Here is a 12,090-nt window from a genome sequence, read left to right as displayed (position 1 = left end):
GTTTTTTTAAATTTGTTCAATATTTACAATTTTTTATTCAAAATCGTATTGAACGATGGAAACGAGTACGCAAACTGTAATACTCTATAAATGTTGTAGCGGCTAGTTATGCGTCGGAAAAGAAACTTTTGGCGCACAAGTGTTCAGCAAAATTTATGGAACGCGCAACGTAAAGACGCTATTTTTGAGAAAGCATCCTTAGCATTTTTAGCCACTTGGCAGATAAACGAGTCCACTTAGTTTTCTCACGACATTCCTAATAGCGTAAATGGACGCCATAAATCTTGGGTCGTCGAAGGGCTTGCAGCCCCGAGTGTTCCAACCACGTACGCTTTGGCTTTCGTCCGTTTAGGAAAGTTAACGCAGTTACGCTGAGACCCAAAAGACACCCGCTGCATCGGGGATGCAGAGAGCAAGAAATATTTCTAAGCAACAGCCGCTCTCACTCCTACAGTGCGTTAGGGACGTAGAAAGTGGCCGGCCATGTGTAAAATTCCCCGATTGGAGGAAATCATTTTCAGTGGTTTTAACCAATCGGGGATAGCCATTAGAACTCCTCCCGTAAAAGAAACATCCTTCATAAAGGAGTACGAGGTATCAGAACCACTCTTCTTGTTACTTACAGTCTACGAGTTACTTCGCTTTCGAGACTACTACTTATGCATGGTATCGCGCCGTTACATTTTGTGCATACTACAAAATAAACTTGATTTACAACCTGATTTTTAATATTCATTTCGGACCATCGTCCGAAAGTAACCACGTTCCTTCAATATATTTCATACAATGCAGCAATATGTAGGTATTATTCCTATTGGATTGACATTTTCAAAAACTGTTCGACTTGAAAAGAAGAAGCACTTTTCCTTTCTTCCTTTCAACATCTCTGTAAAAATCTATATTCACGTAAACATTCGCAGCCTACACATAAAAACAATTAAAATAAGATAAGTTGCAAAATCATTTCAAAGAGGACACAAAATCACAGATTTGATATTTCTTTAGATTAGATCTAAGAATATAATGGCATCTCTTGAAGAAACAAAGTGATTAAAATATAATGCGTATAATGAACTCATACAACTACGAGCACATTTAAATAGGCGCTGATATAAAAAAGCAATGAGAGATAATAAAGCCTACATTACACGCAAATCATTATATGGGTTCAGATGTAGTCGCACATTGTGACTTGACAAGATTATCGAAAAAAATATGATTCTGCTCTTCTACTGTCTAATCTTATTCACATTTACATGCTTGATATTGCTACTCACTCTTTCCTTTCATTTGTTTCCACGAGAAAAAGCTAACGGTTTACATCTTGAATAGTTTTAATTGATCAATTTCTGCTGATACGCTTTGTGCTATTTTCATGCTTGTTTAATGTATACGCCATTATTTATTGTTTATTATTTATTACTATTCATTATTATTCATGTGGAGGGTGGGAAATGCGCTGCAATAAAAACGACGACCACCCGCAATCAAAAGGGTTTGTCGATCAATCGCGACGAAGTACTTATATTATAATGCTTAGTTTCTTGGTATGAATAGACTGTTTGGGCGTGTGGCTGATGTCGTGCTGGGACGGCGTGATTCTAGTATGTTCAGGAAAAGTATGACTGCAGACAGGACGATCTCGAGTGGTTCAAGAGGTGTGAAGGAAGAATGTGTGGAACCGAGCGACTAGATCATAAGAATGACGTGATTAGTAAAGTGTACATGAGATTGCGAGAATGTTAGCTATGGATGCAAGGGACAGGATGCAAATGAGAATGAATGCTCATGAATAGAATGAAAGAGTGATTGGGGATGACTGTTAAAAGTGTGTGCGAGTTTAGCGCGAAGACAATATGACAGCATAAGCGAAGTTATTCCTATTCGTTTTTATTTATTAATTATTTAGTTCAATAAAACTTTTGTTAATGTTAAAGTCCTGTACGTTGTCCCAATCCTACATTTCTTATACATTATTTTTGATACATTAAAAGTGTATATTTATTATTCATTTATATTTAGAACAAACACTGGCAATTTATTAATTCACTCGATACACAACAATTCTCATATAAAACGCCCCTATGTATTAATAACTTCTTATCAGAGTGTAAAACCAAAATATCAAACAACGGTTCCACGCCATTTCCCAAAATCCCAGAAAATCTCCACGCCTCGAATACACGGCGATACTCACCAATATCGCCCCCGAACGGCACGGTGTCTGCTTATACGGCATATTTCGAGGATTGTTACGGGGATGTAAAAGAGTACGACGGCAGAGGCTGCGCACTTGCCAACGTAGGCCATTGCAGCCGGCTGCCGATTAACATATAAATCAAATCTCCGTCGACGGAGCACACCTCTCGCTTTCGCCAAGCTTTCACCGAGCTTTCGCCCAACCGAGCCATCCGACCCGTCCCGTTTCACCCCCGGTATTTTCCGCGTGTTCACGCGGTCGGATTTGTGTCCCTCGCAGCCCGCGCTCGTCCTCAGTAGAGTCCTCGGACCGAACTTTCGCCCTCTGGTCGAGGAGCCGAAACTCATCCGGATACAAGGTTCGACAAGCGCGCTGGAACTCGGCAAACTTGATATCCTGATTGAATATGTCGCGTGTGGAGGGAATCGCCGAGATGTCGGCAGCGGGTGACTTTCGCGCCAAGTTTCCCGCAACTTGCCCGTACGATTTCTCGAAGATTCACGGAATCGGGCCGAAGTACGATTTAGTTTCCGCTGGCGTGGCGGACCGATTTGATTTTTAGAAAATACGTCGGCCGACCCTGATTGGTAGATCGGCCTCTTCCAGTCTGCTTCGAACCGAATTGACAGTTAATTTAAACGGTTTCCGCGCGTTAGGAACTAAATTAATTGTATGCATGTTCCTGGATAGTCAGCGAAGTTTTTCGGGTGTCGGGTAACACTTCTGTAGGATGGTAATTGCGAGTAGGGATAATTAATCGTAAAATATATATGTACTCGTACGCTATATTGCCGGAGTCAAACTCGCTCTCGCTCGGTCACTTTGCCCTTTATCTTGCTTTGCATTCTCTCACACACATGCACACACTTTTCCTAAAAGAAACACACGCACTCTTCGCTAAAACAAAAACTAAAACTCTCTTCAAAAACTAAAACAAATATCGGACGCATCGTTCCAAACGCTTAAGCAGGCACAGAGTTCCACACAGCACTCACGTATTCATACACACAACGCATATACGCTCGGCCACCCTACACTTCTGCGTTGAGAGAGAGTTTCGCGTGAACTCTTCATAGTATATGTATGCATGGATCGGGAATAATATACGGGAATATAGAAAACTCTAATAAGTAATTACGTTCATTAACAATAAAATAAGTAATGTTTAAATATAATGAATTAGTCCTGTTCAAGAAGTAAAACGGAACTATACAGAATTTTGTTTTCTATCGTTAGGTCTCACTCCGTCGCATTTGGTCTCGTTTCCGTTTTGTACTGTTGTTGCGCACCAGTGATGACTACGTGTCGAAAACCTAGCTCGCCCAAACATCGTGAGTGGACAAGTATCCTTGTCCTGTGTAGTTTTAATCTCTTAGTGACTACACGCCGCTATAACATCTTTTTGAACGATTTTGTTTCTCTGTCATCGATAGCTGTGCACATTATAGTCTAATCTAACGTAATTGCACAGTGTAAAATTCTATGAAACTCAAATAGCAATGCTGCATTGATGACACATAGAGGTATGGCTTCAAGGCTAGTTCTGCGGTAGCTAATAGGTTAAACCTAAAGACCCCCATACACACTGAAAGATGCGGAGATGTAGATATCGCTGCAAGCAATGGGTTTCAGCCTTTTTCTCTTTTTGTTGAAGTGCAGCATGTACAATACCATGAAACTTTAGGAGACTCCAACCCATCACTTGTAGCGATGCATGTGTCACGTATAAACGAACTAGAGTTTAAAACTTCTTGGTTTACTACTTCACACTTAATCCGCAAAAAAAAAGATGTAGAAAATAGTTTCGCTGAACTTCGGTTTATTTGTGCAGAGATTTAGTACAAAACTGCTTATGCTACAAATTAGGGTTCCTTATATACTACTTTTGGGGACTAACCTTTGTCTATGGTCTGCGGCTGCGTTCACGACTGAATGTGGAACTTGTCCGAAAAACTTTCAATGTGTCACACATGCATCGTCGCATGTTTCAGTGTGTATGGGGGCCTTAAGGTCGCTCTGACTAATGTGAGAGCAGGACTGTAGATAACTGTAGATTTAGTGTGACTGTAGATTTAGTGCGACACACGATTTAGGCTAACGCAGGAATCTCTCTGGACACAGGCCGTCTTTCGGACATTCACACTCAAAAATCATTCTCTCCCCTACAATCATTCTTCTCAAGCACACTCTTCACAAACCTTCAATCATACTTCTTAAAAGCCGAACTGGGAACCTTGGACCTGAGACGTTGTGCAGGCCACTTTCCCTCGACCGTCAGACTTTCCTCTTTTATTGTCCTTCGCTCACACTCATTCTCGTATTTACGCTTGTTAAAAATATCCTAAGCTGTGCTAAAAATCCTAGATACTACATGTTTTGTTAACTTCTTGTCCTATAATTTCTTATTCAATTCTGACCGATTCAATTACTTTGTCGTCATTAATTTATTGAAAAAAGAAAATAATTCTAGGGATATATTTTATGCCTATGCTTGCTCCACAATATAACAATTGATAACACAAGAATGATATTTAATTTGAATTCAAAGAAATCCAGTAATATTTATGTTTGTTAAATTCTGTTTGAAATCTTCGCTACAAGCCTGGCATGATATTATATGGCCACTGATTGAGTATGCGAATTTAATATTTTCAGTAATGAATATATTGGAAGTCAATATCACGTTTATTGTAAAGTAACGAGAAGTTAGTAATATATTTGTTATCGGTATATGTTGACTTTGATTGATGAGACGATATGAACGTGTATCTTAATTTATTTCTCTTTTGACTCTTTAGTTTGATATGTTTGTGTTAAGTATATTTTTTTAATAGATACCATGTAATGGGGAAATATCATTACTTGTAAATCTCAAGTTGATTAATAGATATAGCTATACTATGTAGTATTTTAAAAACCAAAAGAAAAAGTATACATACTCTTCAATCCCTTATTGTGCAATCAGGAAAATTCCATTGCATGATAAGATGGTGCTTGAGAAAACAATATAAGTAGCATGCACTTCCTTATTCACTGTTTCTGCAATGCAAGATTGCATAGTACCTAGATCAGTAATTATATAGGTAAATGATTTCTCGCAGATTATGATAATCTTGAAACATGTTCTTAGGGACATATAGTAATTCTACATTTTCTTTCTATGTATATGTTACCACTACTCGGTTTTAGTTTCTGAAATATTCGCAAAAAATGTTGACAATTAGTTAAAGTTTCGCCTGCGTATAAACTTAAATAGGCTTAAAATATATTTTAAAATGAGTTGTGCAATTCGAGTCCACAATTTACATTGAAAAAAAATACACATGTAATATATTTAACAAATCCATATAAAATAGTATTATTTATTTTTATTATAAAATATATTACAAGAAATTACCAATTATCACTCTTTTTGTCTTATAAGGACTTCTTTTATATATCTACCATATATGTAAATACATTTTCTTTCTGCTTCTGTTTTTAACTTCCTTTTTACTACAGATTTTTTTAGAAGAGTCTGTTATTTTAATACTCAGTGGTTGTAATATTCCAAACAAAAATTAATCTAACATTTCTATTTGTCTAACTTGACCGTGTTAAAGTGAAATGCAAATGCCGTGTAATTAGAAGTTCTTCCGTTCTACTTCAACCGTGTTAAACCGAAGTTGTGCAATTCGAATGCGGTGTAAATCGAGGGCTATGCGTACTGCTAACTGTTGCTCGGAATTAGTTTCAAAAATAAAAAAAATATTTCATATCAATTCAATATTATGTATCATATTTTGTGCATTGTAGTTACGTTCGATTGAAATCGTGCAGTTTACTCCGGCCTCTATAAAGGAGTCTGTTAAAGGACAGTTGTTAAACTTCACAATTGTAAAAGGTAGTTATTATTTTGATTATTATCAAATTTAAGTAAAAGTCAAAACTCCAATATAGTGTCACGACACAGTGTATTTGCTCTTAAATATGTAATTCGTTAAACTGGTTTGGTAAATAGAAAAAATTACCATGTAGTTGAAAATTAATTTACTTATTGATAATTTCAATATTTTCAAAAATTCTAAGACTTCGCCACCAGATAAGAAAAAATGTGAACCTGATAAATACTAGGGGTACCTATATTTAAATTTTTTAAACCGTACATGATACACTCAATCAATGAGACACCCGCCGTAATTGTTTACGACATTTTGTTACCTGGAAACGAGCTTTTATATGCTCCTTTTCTAAAAATCGCTTGATTTTTCATTAAAATACTTTTGTATTCCGTTTATGACATCTTCGTAATTGGAAAACTTTTTCCTATCTAAAACATGCTGCAGAGATCTAAATAAATGAAAATCGAGTGGGAATAAGGTAGGAGAATAGGGCAAATGTACCAAAGTTTTCCAGTCATGCTGCAATATGACAATCTTTCTGTTAACCAAAACAAGATGTTTTTGCACTGCTTAAACGTATTAGTTGTTCTCAATAAAGACTGACAGCAACAATATTTCTAGTCTTTAAATGAATATTGATTTGAATATTCAGTTTTGGAATTAGCATCGGTGCATCACTCGGAGTGAATCATTATGTCTTCCGCTTTGAAGTATAATAGATAATTCATTTCTCATCCCCCGTGATTAAACGGTCCAAAAAGGACTCTACTTTGTGTCTAACGAATAACCAATTGCATACAACACTGCATAACCAATTGCATACAACACTTTGAAGTCAGTTTAACATTAATAGATCATCAATTTGATTCACACGAAATTTGCAACATTCATTTAACAACAAACGTCAGGCCGTATGACATTACTTATGGATATCCTTAATATGTAAAAACATGTGCCGACGTGAATGTGTTAACACTCAGCCTGAAATAAACCTGAGTTCCTGGGCATTTGTACTTTAATCGTAGATAAAGTTTCTCGTCAGTTTGCAGGACGACGTCCAGGACTTTAAGTTTGTGCAGGTTGAGTTTTGCATTTACAATAACACATCACCATAGCAGTTAGCAAAGGGCTAATTGATTGCGCATCTTTACACTGTTGCCATGATGCAGGCCGTTGGCAGAAACAACTAATCAGACTGCCTTTTCCGAAAAACACTCAACGTTCGCTCCACCGACGCATTTGAAAAACTCCGTGTAGATCAAATCGACTGAAAACATCATCCGAAAAAGTGCACGCTGTGTATCACAATAAAGCATTAACCCTTAGAGGCTTCGTCGCTTCGTCGAGTGACGCCGAAAATTTTTCCAAATGTGTCAGCGTCAGTCTGTGCGATTCTTTATCTTTGATAGCGATGAATGTATGTATATTATCTGTTGTTTTCTCTTTATTTGTACGTTAGATTATACATTATAATATAACATTTTCTCATTTTTATTCAATTTTTGAATTTATACAATTATCTACATGAAGCGTCTGAATTTTTTTCGAGGTCTTAGCTGAGTCGGTTGCTCCGCGAGGTTCTCACTACGGAAATCCGGAACGCCCTCGAGATATTTGAATACCTCATGTGGAGTGAAAGAAACCAGATAGGGACATGGTACAGGATGAGGAAAGTTACATTATCTTCCCATGAGTCGGTTTTTCTAATAAGCGGACGTTTTTTACTGTGAAAAGCGTATTTTTTCAAATATATATGTAATTCATGGCATTTTCTGGCATTTTCTACATTTTTATTTGTGTTTCTTTAGATAATTGTCACTTCTTTTGTATTTTGCCATAAACATTATATCAATAACTATGTTCAAGGAAAGAGAATTTATTTTTCTAAGATAATTATTCTAATAAAATAGTTTTTTTGCAAAATATTGTTTGCTTAATTTCTGTAAATAACACAGGCAGCAGAAAATGAAAATGTTTACTATACCTTGTAAACGTTTTAGCACATTGATATAAATGGTAAAATTTGTATAGACATTTTCTATAAGCTAAGCATTTCTTGGTAAAATTGCATGGCAATTTTCGAAAGAATTTTAGCAATTACAAATGACACTCAAATGGTTAAATTTTTGTTAATTCTTTATTCGTTGTACTTTCCCAGTGTTAGTCGTTTTTGCTCCCTGTTCAATTAAAATATCTTCCATCGCTATTAATTTCATGTTTGAGGTGGATATTACAAAACGAAATTTAATTTACATTTTTAAAAACATGCAAAACATTGAGATAAATGTCTAGATGTTTGACCTCCTCGTTGACTAAATTAACTTTGCCGAGGAATCACTAATCTATTCTATAATTATCACAAAGGCATTTACATTTATCTGTATCTATTAGAAATATATACGTATATATAACAAAGAGCGTGATTAATAACCTATGCCGTCCCTCTAAAGAAGTATTTCTTGCAAATTACATAAGTTGAAGATTTTTGTGTTGAAATATATTTCATAGAAGGTTTGCAGAAAAGGAAATTTAAATGTGAAATTCCTTAATCGTTGGTATTTTAAAATACAAACTTGAAATTTTCCAAACTAAACGTATTGGTACTACCCCTAGTAATAAGCATTCGAGCAGAAGTTATGGAACAAAGCTAATCCGTTTTGGTTTTACAAAACGAATAGCTCGTACCATTCAATTTATTTGACATCGTTCGATCAGATATATTTGGATGCTATATTTCATTTATTTCTTTTAATGTAGTACGTTTCGTGCTCTTATCTATTTCCGTTAATTGCTTGCAAAACTGCGAGTGAACGAGAGCGAAGCCAGCGAGTGAGATGAAATATGAGTATCAAGAAATTATTATTAGGAAAAATATTTAATAGCAGAGAATAATGGAATAAAAAGCACAAAATAACCAATTAACACTAAAACTACCAAGCATTTAATATGATTAATATGTAATCCTTATAAAAATTGTAATAATAGATTATTTTCAGTTTCTTCAGATAGTTTCGAATATTCAATACTTTTAAGGTATCAGTAATTGTGAAAGATTTAAGATGAAGATTAATACCTCAGATTTAAGTAGCATAAGAAATATCTACATAACATAGCAGAAATTATTTGATATTAAAACATATAAAGATGAATATGAATTTTGTGTAGTCAACAAAATGATATGGGCTGAAGACTCACTAAAAGCCTTGTGAAATCTATGCCAACGTGCACAAAAATGATTCTGCATGCAATTGAATAACGTAACAAAGTATCAGGTAACACGAATATTTAGTACATTATTGCTTACTTTTTATAAGTTCTCAGAATTGTTACCGTTCAAATACTTTTCTCCACGATTTCAGTCGCTCGAGTACTTTCTTCCAAGCATTATTTTGTTTATATATGGTTTTCTGTATGATAATAAATAAAAGTCTCCATCTTTTTGTGTTTTTATTTCACATTAAACTTTTTTAATATTGTCGTGCGTTTTATATTAGTATCGTTTTATTTTTCCTGTAAAAAGAATTGATATTTCTTAGTAACTTTATCTTATAATGTTTGTTCCAATACTTATTCCCAGAGGTAAGTTGTATATGGGCTCCTCATAACAGAGAATAATTTAACACTGAATCTAGTGTTATATTAAGATTAGTTCATTATTTCTTTTTCTCATCTTACCCACACGTAAAATGGACCAAATGGAAGAATATGATTTCTCCATACATATGTGAGATTTTTGTATGTGAGCAGAGAAGTTTACTTTTAACCTTAAAATGTTATCAAAAGTGAGTTTTTATGCTTTCTGTAAACGGGTCGCATTATTCTTAATTTTATGAGGTCCAAAAATAACTGATCTTTGTATACGTATTACATTCAATTTTTCCTTTCATCACAAGTAACCTCGTTACATAGTTTATCTACATTTTATATAAAAATTTTAAACAATCCATATTTCAAATCAGATTTTAGACAGAAACAGAAAACTAGGCAGCCACATATTATGCACACTTTCTCTACATATTAGAGGTACAAATTAATTTAGTACTGTTTCTAAAGAAACTGAACAATCAGAGAAAAATGAAGTACATTTTTATGTTTTACAATGAAAAACTTTTCAGTCCCAATCCCGCCTTTCCCTTTCCATAGAATGTGGTTAAATATCGCATATTGTATAATCTTTCCAAAAAATATTACCAATATAAAGTCTACACAAACGTCAGTTTTCGATAACCCTTATATACGCAACCATAATAACCACGTTGTTCCACAACCGGGTACCCGGGTACTCCAAGCACTTGATTCAAGCAGACTTTATACAAAATGATAATTTTATGCTCAAACTTTTGAAAAATATATTCGAATTTATTATTATTACAAATAAAATACTATTTCATGCATTTAAATATAGAAAGACTAATGTATGATTAGAAAATGACATAATCTTGAAGATTGTAGCTGAAGTGTGTTGCATATGTTTATACATTATTTCCGTCATAAGAATGGAAGTATAGTACAAGTTCCGAAGAAAGCCTGTCTTTGAGATAAATTTTTGTCAAGAACATTTGTTAGTGAATGGAATTGTTCTACAAAAGTTTGATAATACATTTTTGTCATATTGAAAATATATTGAGGAAGTGGCTGGTTCTATAAAAAGACGAAGAAAAACATGTAAATGTTGCCAAAATTGTAACAAGCCTGTATGAGATGAGTGCGCACAAACGATTAAAGATATAACAGTTGTAGATTATTAGTACAATAAATAAATAATATGTTAATTAGCGAGAAAAATAACTCTTTTGTTTATCAATATTCGACTTTTCTCCATCATCCGTCGTATGGGTACCCGTGAGTGGAGCATACGTTTCGTTTAAACTCTCTAGCGTTTTAATTTTTACAAGAATCTTTATTTGTTAATCGTGTCTAGATTAAAAAATGTACAAAGAAAGAGTATCTAAAAGTTTTTTAAATATTCCAACCAGAACATAATAAATGTTTACGTTAAACTGGAAATGATTACCCTGGTACCCGATTACGTACATAAGAGTTAATTATGAAAGCTAGTAAAACTTTTTCCTGCTCCCTTTCTTCATATGACTCACTAACAATTACCTCTGCGAATGCACTACACGTAGCAGGAACAAAATTCAAACCATCAAAGTTAAAAAGAGATCTCTGAAAGCGGAGCATTCGGTAACAATGATTTCCACCTCCACCCAACAAACCGTTCAATTTGTCTCCGTTCGCATTGTCCGCACGCGCCGTTGAGCAGCTTCAACTGCGTCTCCGGGAATCTGTGGCCGCGTTTCCGATCTAGTTTCCGGATCGTCGTCCGATGTACCTACGCAGCACGGGCCCGCGGCGGAACGGCTGGCATCGTATTCGAATCGAAGCGGACACGGCCGCACGGAACCCGGTGTATGGAACTGAATATTAGCGTCAGCCGGGCAATGCGACGAGAAACTGTAGGTGTTGGCGCAGCATCCCTTCAATTTTGCAGCAGCACCAACCTGGAGAGCTCGTCGATAAAGAGGGATTGTCGGAGCAATTTGAACGGAAGGAAGGGTTCTAGGCGTCGCGGCGCGGCGCGGTGGTTCGTTTCGTTTTCGTGCCATGATGTGTGACCGAGGTGAGAACGAGCCGGTTGCCGTAAGTCTACCGTGAAAGGACTAACGAGTCTCATCCTGAGAGAATTCTTCGAGCAGCAGTCCGAGCCACCATTTCTCCGTCCTCTTCCGTTTTCCCCTGGTATCTGTTCCCAGCGCCCTGCATGTCCCGTTTCAAACTCCTCTTTCACTTCTACACCTAGCTGCCATTCGTATTTCGTCTATCTTGTGTCGAGGTCACATGAGTGTTGAGGCGGTAGACGTTACAATTATATTATTTAATCCTAGACGGTCGATAAGTTTTTAACTCCTTATTCTACAATATCGTGTCAAACTCGTGCCGAAGGTTTCTAATAGAAATTAACGAAAAAAATATTATGCAATTTGTTTGCATGTAAATGATATATTA

At 35.7% G+C, this 12,090-nt stretch overlaps 1 long non-coding RNA gene across 1 annotated transcript; it reads left to right on the top strand.

Moving 5' to 3' along the window:
- The first annotated feature begins 5,244 nt into the window (after nucleotides 1-5,244).
- Nucleotides 5,245-7,837, top strand: LOC116428773 (uncharacterized). Its single transcript, XR_004235345.1, has 4 exons — nucleotides 5,245-5,283; nucleotides 5,996-6,083; nucleotides 7,251-7,498; nucleotides 7,631-7,837. It is a non-coding gene; the product is annotated as an uncharacterized LOC116428773 (long non-coding RNA).
- The last annotated feature ends 4,253 nt before the right edge of the window (nucleotides 7,838-12,090 follow it).

Source organism: Nomia melanderi, chromosome 10, assembly GCF_051020985.1.
Source record: "Nomia melanderi isolate GNS246 chromosome 10, iyNomMela1, whole genome shotgun sequence".
NCBI classification, from domain to species: domain Eukaryota; kingdom Metazoa; phylum Arthropoda; class Insecta; order Hymenoptera; family Halictidae; genus Nomia; species Nomia melanderi.
Note: the sequence above shows the minus strand (reverse complement) of the source record. Positions and strands in the feature narration are given on the sequence as shown.